Below are 9,858 nucleotides of genomic sequence, written 5' to 3'. Positions count from 1 at the left end.
TCTAGTTTCAGGGGAAATTTACAGATCTTAATTTGGAGCTCTGTAGCTCAAATTATAAATAAGTAAGTGACTATGAGTCTTGTGGACAGTTTGATGTGAGCATTTATTAGTAAATTGTAAAATCGTACTTACAAGAATGCTATATACATTAAGGATGTGGAATGGAGAGGAGGAGGAGGAAAATAAATATATGTGGAATACATGGAAACTATGGTATATAAAATATTGATATAATGAAATAAATGATATGTGTTTATAAGAAAATAGAAAGAGAATGATATGTATCATGACATGTATATATATATGACTAGTCTCAATGTAATGCTTGTTGGGTATGGAGTTGAATTGAAATGTTTCAGGCAAACATGTTATTCTACACATCTAAATTGTGGTATTTTATAAAGATATGATCTAGCTTTAAATATGAATGCTTGATGATTAAGCTGAAGATACTGGGTACGATGATAATCTTGGTATAAATGTATAAGTGGTACTATAATAGACAAGGTAAAATGAGTATGAGAGACACATGTATGATGACATACAAATGCTATGTTTGTGGTTTAATTGAGAATTTTTAATCATTAAATGAATACCATGTTATATGCTTTTGATTTTGTATAAGTGTGTAAGAGATTAAGGTTGACCAAAGCTTGGAAAATAGCCTAGGTATATTCCACACAGGCAGAGACACGACCATGTGTCTCAGCCGTGTATGGAATACAACTTTGGGACACGGGCGTGTGGAACCTTAAAGTATGAAATTTCCAAGATTTTTGTAAGTTCTCGGTTTAGTCCCGAACTCTTTCTAAAGTATGTTTTGGGCTCCGTAGACTCGAATAAGGGACTATGTGTAAGTAAATGAACGTTTTGAAATATGAATGAAATTTTATGGCCTGTATTTTAGTTTAATGTTTGTATGTTTTTCCGGTAATGCCTCGTACCTTATCCCAGCCTCGGGTACGGGTAAGGGGTGTTACATCGGTAGTGCAGGATGTCACTTGGGAGTTCTTTTAGGAGGAATTTTGAAAGAAGTATATCAGCGAAAGGTTTATTGATAAGAAATGAAAGGAATTCCTCGAGCTTAAGCAAGGACGTATGTCAGTGACAGAATACGAGCAGGAATTTGTTAGATTAAGTAAGTATGCTCGAGAGTGTGTGCCTATTGAGGCCAAGATGTGTCGCAAGTTAGAAGATGGACTCAATGAGGACATTAAGTGTTAGTAGGCATCCTTGAACTTAAAGAATTCGTTGTACTTGTCGAATGGGCATGTAAGGCTGAAGAACTAATGAAAGAAAAGAAGAAAGCCTAGTCAGAGGCTAGAGATGTTAAAAAGAGAATAATGAGTAGATCGGCTCCTACACAATCCAAGAAATCAAGAGATGTACCTCCTCGTTCTTATGTATCGACAGGACGCTCCCATGGAAACTGTAAGAAGCAAGGCTCGAGTTTTAGGACTCAACTACATCTATGGCTAGTGTAGATAACACTAAGCCTCGTCAATTTGAGTGCCAACACTGTAGGAAACGTCACTCGGGTCCGTGTAGGAGAAATGAGGGGACGTGTTTAGGATGTGGTTCTCTAGATCATTTTGTTAGGGATTGCCCCGAGCTGGGCAAGAAACTTCAGACCGGGAGATAGAGTGGTTCGACTCCTAGAGAGAGGCCTTTGAAGAATACTGGTAGTAGAGTTGGTAGCAAGAATACGACTCGAGAGACTATTGTGCGATCTGAGGCTAGGACCCCAGCTAGAACCTATGCCATACGTGCTTGAGAGGAAGCATCTTCACCAGAGGTGATCACTGGTACATTTTCTTTCTGTGACCAAGATGTTATTGCTTTAATAGATCCAGGCTCTACCCATTCGTATATATGCATGATATTGGCATCTAGCATGAATTTACTTGTAGAGTCTACTGATCGCAGTGATTCATAATAAGTAATAAATTTTTATAATGAAGATCAAACCTAGACTAACTATTATCATGACGAAAAGGCAAGCGCACCTATCAAACAATAGTATAGTAATGGCAAGACCGGGATGTCGTACCCAAGGGAACCAAAAATAACTATCTTTTTATTATCTAGCCTAATAATAAAAGGGTTTGTTTATTAAACTAATTATCTAAACTAATTAACTAATTTAATCAAAGCAAAGAGAAAGTTTGGAAAAAGACTTGAAGAAAAGCAATTGATAAAGATGACACCCAAGGAGGAATCCACCTAGATTTCACTTATTATCTGACTCTGAACCGGATGATTTATTCACTTGACTTGATCCGTGAGACTCCCAAACCTATGTTATTATCCCTATTCAAGACTAATAATGTCTAACCTCTAGATTGAATAACCGAGACTTTTCTCTAATTAACAGTCTAAGGTTGCATTAGCTCGATCAATGGACTCCCATATTAGGTTTCACCCTAATCCGGCAAAATCGCGTAACCCTATTATTAGGCCCCTGATCAACTCCGCTTAATTATGCCAAATCTACTCTTAGGCAGGGTCTATTCCTCCTCTGCATAAGCACATCAAATCATGAATTAATACCCGGAATATTAACTCAAGTATTAAGAACACATAATTAAGAACAAATCAAGTATTTATCATACAGTTCAGATAATAATAACAAGATCCATCATAGGTTTCCATCATAGGTTTTATCCCCCTTAGGTATCTAAGGAGTTTAGTTCATAATAAAATAAGAGTATATCTCAAAAGTATAAAAATAGCAAAACATAAAGAAAACTCAAAAACCCCTGAAGGAATTCTGAGAGAGATCTTCAGTCTTGGAGTAGCTCCGGCTTTTGAGATGGATCGTCTGGCTTCCTTCAAGTAATTCCCGGCGTGTAGTTTTGTGTTCCAGAAAAGTTCTGGAGAGAGAGGCCTCTTTCTAGGTCATACTTAGGGTGTTTATATAGGCTTTTGATTGGCTTTCTTGCCCCCTAAGTATCCTTTTTCTGTGTAAAATATAACTCCTTAAAAAAGGGACACACCCGTGTGCCACGGCCATATGATGTGGTTGCCAGGCTGTGTTCGATCCGTTAAATTGCCAAGGCCATGTGGGCTCAATGGCCAAGCCGTGTGAGTCGTGTAAACCTTGGTTGACACCCTCGAAAGGCACGAGCATGTGAGCTGCCCGTGTGGCAAGGCTTAGGCCGTGTGGTCTTCTCGATTTGGTCTGTTTTGTCTCTTTTTAGCTCGTTTTTGGCTCCTTTTGACCCTTGGTGCTCTCCTGAGTACAAAACATGAAATAATCGAATTAAGAGCACCAAAATCCACAAATCTAACAGTAAACATCCATAAATATGCTAAGTATTTGGGGTAAAAACATGTATAATTTGGCATTTATCAAATACCCCCACACTTAAGCATTTGCTTGTCCTCAAGCAAAATTCTCACTTACTGCTAGAATTCATTCTTTTCAATCACAAAATCATTACTGATAATGTTACAAACTATTCCACGGAAATTTATACAGTGAGAATTTAACTATAGGGGCATTAAAAGCCTCAAACAATCTAAATCGGATATCTCGATAATAAAATTATAGGTAAGATCCTTCCTTTAAGTAATTAACTTTAGTCATAAATACACAAGAGATGACATCCTCACTAAAGATTCATTCAAATCATTCAAAGTGTTTAAGGGTCAAGATTAAGCACTCGATTGTCTAACATCAAAAGTTATTACCATAGGCTTGCATGGAAATCAAATCTCCACCACTTGTAAATGATATGATACACTAATCAAAAGGTCTTTGCATGGTTGTAATGGGGTTTAGGTTACAGGTATGGATACAGGTTGAAGAACAGGGGTTAGAATCGAGATAATTTCAATATGTTATCCCACTATCAAAAACTTAATCACTGAATCACAAACAAATAGCTAGAACTATTTTACATGAGTTCACGACAACTTTAGCTTGCTGAGAATTACACACACATTTTTTTAAGAACAAATCAAGTTAATACAATACAGAAATTATACTTCATGATTTAGTAACAAAAAATGGTGAACATAGTGAGGTAACAATATTAAATTCAATCTTGATAAAAAGGGTCAAATTAAGTAAGAGGATTTCAACAATAATGGGTTAATGGGTTAATGACGAGGGTTTATCAATGAAAAAGGGTTAGTAGGCTCAATGGGGGTTCACTAAGGGTTTAATTATGTGGGAAGGCTTTTTATGGAGTAAGTGGGTTAAATCCTAAGTGCCTTTATCATCTCAGTATATCAAATCATACGTGTGATCTTGACATGTATAATTGAAGCAAGTTCTAGAATAACAGTTCAATGTTGACACACTCAAACCACAAAAGAAGTGAGCAAGAAAGAAAGCTATATGCTCAAAAGGCTCAAAAATCTCACCAGAAATTTGGGTTTTTGATGTCATTCCTGTATACTTAAGATTTCAAGATAATACCTCAATTCAGGAAAATAACCTAAAAATTTTAGTTCTCAAATTATCAACTTATCATGCTTGATTCTTTAATGTCCTATAATCAAATAATCATGCATAATTCCCTTGGTCTAATTCATGACATATCGATAATAATTATAGATCAATCAGAATTCATTCGATCAGGATTATGAGAACATCACTTAAACACAAGACCAAATTTAGGGATTTGAGAATAATGCAAAAAGTTAGGTTTCATGTTCACCCCCCACACTTAAGATGTACATTGCCCTCAATGTACAAAGATAGACTATTCAACATAAAGAAAATCATAAGAGGGAAAAAGGTGAAACTCCCTGTTGGAAGGATGCGAAGCTTGATTCTGAGGATAGAGTGTTTGGGGAAAATGGTAGCGGCCACTGTTCTTGGCTAGATGAAGAAATTGGGTCATTGAACATGGCACTCGTTAGGTATTGTTCCCTATTTGTTTCCTCATTGCGTAAAATATTCCTAGCAGCTTTGCTTGGAAGTCTGTAAAATCATGACGAGCTTATTAAGAGTTGGTGTGGAAGAGAGTGTAGTGGAATTACTTGTTAGAAATACCAGAAAATGGAAAATAAAAATTTACTAATATAGATATGTCTTTCAAAATAAGAAAATTGAAAAATAAAAAGAAAAAGAAAAATAAGAATAAAATAAATAAAATAAAATAAAAATAAGAATAAATAAAAATAAAAATAGAATAGGAGGATTCAATGATCCTCGTCGGTGGGGCCCTCAGGTGGTGGTGCTGGAGTGGCGATGTGGAAGTGCTGGCACAGCTGCTACATCATGGCTTGCATATCGTCCATCTGTCGGTCCCGTCGCCGATCTCGCTCGTGGATCATCTCGCACTGCGTAGTGCAGTACTGCTCGAAGTGGGTGAGTCGGTCGGAAAGTTGTGCCAATGAAGCAGCCGCAGGAACTGATCATTCCCTAGGTGGCGCGGTTGAAGGCTCATCGTGCTGCGGGGGAACATCATCTGGAATGTCCTCAAGATCCTTCTCGTCAATGGCATGTGAGAGACGGTACTGAAGAGGATCGATCTCACGTCGACGCTCGATCATCCGCATGTGTAACATAGTCGTGATGCCCTATGGGGACATCTGACGTATCAGGGTAAGCGCTGATGACTGAGTCACGGTGTTGAGGAGGCCGAAGTGTCTGGAAAGGTACGTCACGTAGGGGCCGGTGGAGATTACTCCCTTCCTATGCCGCTTGGTCTAAAGGCGAATGGAAAAAGCAATGAAATAGGCTAAGTCGGTCACGTGTGCATTTGCCATGCACCATAGATAGTAGGCGTCATGGGTGTTGACGACGCCGGTGCTCTCTCTCCTCCCGGTCAATGTGTGAGCCAAAATGACATGGAGATAGCAGAGGGAAGGGGGGAGAGCTGAGGCCTTCGAGTGGCTGGGGCCGTAGGTGAAAGGGAGTGGTGCCAAAGCCTTCCAACACAAGGAGAGGGAGATGTGGATATTGCGTGGGAGTGGATTCATGTCCTCCTCCTCCATAAACTCTTCTGTGTAAAGTCCCAAAGCAATTCCAAACTCTGGGACACTCATCGTACGAACTAGACCGCCTAATCGGAAGTGAATGGTGCCTGGGTTGTCATTGTTCGTCATCACCACTTGTAAATGAAAAGTAGAGCATAGTTCTAAAGTTAGCTCTAAATAAGTGGGCTCGGTAATAGCGAAGAATCATTCCCATGGGTTAGTGGATAGGAGGACGCGGATGGCATTAGTGAGCTGGACTTGCTCTACGGTAGCCCAGTCGATGCAACGACCTGTGGTGATGGGTCGTGCGTGGAGCATCTAAAATAGCTCTCCTGCGAAGCTTGCAGGAATTTAAGGAACAGGTGCCGAACATCGGCTGTAGCACGTGCCAAGGAAGAACCCAGTCCCTTACGTCTTTGTGAGGAAGGGACCGTGACCTTCTTGCCTCATGATGATGACATAATGTACTTGAAAATATATAATCATTAATAGAATCCAAGATACATCAATAGTTAAGCAATAGGCCTAAAACTGGTATATGCAATTTAGTGCTTTAAATAAGTTAAATATAGAAAATTCTAAAGCAAATTCTTAACTTTTCTAAAACATATTTGTAATAGTAACAATATCTATGTAAAGCATGAAAAATACTAATGTAACAACAGAAATTGGAAAAATAAGGTTAAGAAAGTGAACCAAGGGCTTTGTAAAGCCGTGCACGGGCGTGTAACGCGGAGAGGAAACCGTATGGTGGGAAAATGGAGGGTATAGGGAGGGGAAAATGGGGATTAATGAAAGTGGAGTGACTTTAAGGGTGGTTTGGGGGTTGGGGAAGTGAGAATCTAGGGAATGGTGGCCGGAATAGAGAGTAGGGGTTAGGGGAGGGTGGATTTCAGCTAGGGTTTTGAAAGGAGGAAGAAGATAAACAGTGGTTTGTTTATATAGGGGAGGGGCACACGGCCTAGGGCCATGCCCGTGTGCTGTGAGGGTAGCCCGTGTTTTTTGAATTTTTCAAATGTGGTCGTGCCTGATTACTATCACACGCTCGTGTGTCTTGGGCGTGTGTGGCCTACGGCCATGTCGCATGGCCGTGCCTCGCGTTGTCCGCTTCTCTAGCGCCATTATCGTATGGTACCACGCCTGTGTATTGTTGTACACGGCTAAATGGCACGGGCGTGTCACATGCCCGTGTCAAAGAAACAGAATCGAGCCTTGTCCCTAGCACGCCCGTGGTTTTCTATCCCACGCCCGTGTTCTTCCTATCAAGTTCACCCACAGCCATGTCGCAGGGTCGTGGGGATTTATCGCACCCCGTGTTTTGGGTAATCATGTCCTGCTTCAACACGGCCATCTCGCACAGCCGTGTCTCTTCCCCTGTTTGGCCACGGCTTTAGGCACGCCTATGTGCCTGGCCGTGTGTGCTGAAAAACTTTGCAATTCAAAGATAAAGTTAATGATTTGAAGCGTTAGAAATTAATTAAAAATAAAGAAATCAAAATATGTTAGTGCTTGGGTTGCCTCCTGAGAAGCGCTTATTTATAGTCTAAGCTCGACTTACCTCTCCGTTGATTTATCATGGTGGTTTGAGGAGTTCATACTCCTCGTTCCTGCTGTCAATCTTAAAATAAGGTTTTAATTGGGTGTTGTTTACCTTAAAAGTGCCGAACTTGGGATGACTCACCTTCACCGTACCGAATGGAAAAATACTGAGTATCGTAAGAGGGATTTCCTCATTCGGTGTGGTAGTGACAATGTGAGGATCGACGGCATCTAGTAAGACTTTATCGCCTACCTTAAGTTGATTAGGAGAGGTATCAGGCTTGTTTTGGCGTAGTTTCGGTTTATCATGTATTCTCGATTTGTGTTCTCGCCATTCGTCTAGCTCCTCTATCCGTAACCTTTGTTCTTCATGGACGTCTTTGTTCTTTTCATGATAGTGGCGCACTGTCTCTGTTGTCTTGGTTTGAGAAGGTTCCTGCAAGGATGATTGAATATTAGTTTTATCATCGACAGGTTTTATAGCATTATCCTGAGTCTTAGGGGTTTTGACTAAGTCGCGTGCTTGGAGTGTTACTGCGTCGTCACCTGCACGAAGTGTTAGCTCCCCTATGCCTACATTAATAATGGTTCTGGCAGTTGCTAAAAAGGGTCGTCCTAAAATTAAAGGTACCTCGTTATCCTCATCCATATCTAAGACGAAAAAGTCTACTGGGTAAATAAATTTATCAATTTTAACGAGAACATCTTCAATAATACCCTTAGGAAATCTAACTATTTTGTCAGCCAATTGTATGCTCATCCTAGTCTATTTGGGTTTATCGAGACCTAGTCGTTTAAACATTTTATACGGCATAACATTTATACTTGCCCCTAGATCAGCTAAAGCATTATTCACAGATAAACTACCAATTAAACAAGGAATTGTAAAACTCTCTGGATCTTTTAATTTGTTAGGTAGCTCATTCTTTAGAATAGCTGAGCAGACTGCATTGAGTTCCACATGCAATGTAGCATCTAATTTCCTTTTATTGCTCAGAAGTTCCTTTAAAAATTTTGTTGAATTGGGCATCTACGAAAGAACTTCAATAAAGCGTAAGTTAATATGTAATTTCTTTAAGAGTTTGACAAACTTACCGAATTGTTCTTCTGTTCTGTCTTTCGTCATCACTTTAGGATATGGCACACGAGGTTTATGATTCGTACTTACCTGTTTGGGATCATTATCATTTACCTCTTCCTGTCCTTTGTTCATTGCGTTGTTTTACTGTATTTTTGGCTCGAGTATAACGAGCCCGTCCTTATTTTGAGCTCTAATTGCATTGAGATGTTCCCCCGGATTAGGTTCAATATTACTTGGTAGGCTACCTTGTGGTCTTTTAGAGATTAGTTTGGACAACTGGCCTATCTGAGTTTCGAGTCCTTGGATCGATGCTTGTTGATTCTTAAATGCAGTCTCAGTATTCTGAAAACGGGTTTCTGACACCGAGATGAATTTAGAGAGCATCTCTTCAAGGTTCAGCTTCTTCTCTTGTTGATAAGGTGGCTGTTGAAAACCCTGAGGATTTTGTGGCTTTTGATTCCCTTAACCTTCCCAGGAAAAATTTGGGTGGTTCCTCCAACCTGCATTATAGGTATTACTATATGGGTTATTTTGAGGTTTAAAGTTATTGTCACCCATATAGTTGACTTGTTCCTCTTCGGTTGTGGGATTGAATGACTGATATTCTGTATGCACACCTCCTCTGTTTGAGTCACACCTCATTATTGGATGTACCTGCGTAGAATCAAGAAAACTATCAATCTTTTTGTTGAGAAGTTCTGCCTGATTAGAGAGCATGGTGAGGGAATCGATGTTATAAACGCCGGCTATTTTTGTTGGCTTAGTCCTCATGACTTGCCACTGATAGTTGTTCAGTGACATCTCCTCTATGAATTCGTAGGCATCTTTCGGTGTTTTATTGTTGATAGTTCCGCCAGCAGTAGCATCAATCATTTGTCTTGTCGAGGGATTCACACCATTCTAGAACATTTGAACTTGCAACCATAGAGGTAACCCATGGTGAGGGCACCTTCTGAATAGATCCTTGTATCTCTCCCATGCATCGTAAAGTGTTTCAAAGTTCATCTATACAAAAGAAGAGATATCATTGCGTAATTTAGCCGTTTTAGCCGGTGAAAAATATTTTAGTAAAAATTTCTCAGTTATTTGCTCCCAAGTAGTGATAGACCCTCGTGGTAACGATTTCAACCACTGTTTAGCTTTGTTTCTCAGTGAGAAGAGAAATAACCGAAGACGGATGGAATCATCAGAAACGCCATTGATTTTGAATGTATCGTAAAATTCCAGGAAATTTGCTAAGTGAGTGTTGGGATCTTCATCCTGCAAGCCATCAAACTGAACAAACTGTTGTATCATCTAAATAG

At 39.7% G+C, this 9,858-nt stretch overlaps 1 non-coding gene across 1 annotated transcript; it reads left to right on the top strand.

The window, feature by feature from the left end:
• The first annotated feature begins 9,485 nt into the window (after positions 1–9,485).
• On the top strand, positions 9,486–9,592 carry LOC128292330 (small nucleolar RNA R71). Its single transcript, XR_008282314.1, has one exon. It is a non-coding gene; the product is annotated as a small nucleolar RNA R71 (small nucleolar RNA).
• Positions 9,593–9,858: the final 266 nt, after the last annotated feature.

Source organism: Gossypium arboreum, chromosome 4, assembly GCF_025698485.1.
Source record: "Gossypium arboreum isolate Shixiya-1 chromosome 4, ASM2569848v2, whole genome shotgun sequence".
In the NCBI taxonomy this organism is placed as follows: Eukaryota; Viridiplantae; Streptophyta; class Magnoliopsida; order Malvales; family Malvaceae; genus Gossypium; species Gossypium arboreum.
The sequence above is the reverse complement of the archived record's forward strand: the minus strand, read 5'-3'. Positions and strand labels throughout refer to the sequence as shown.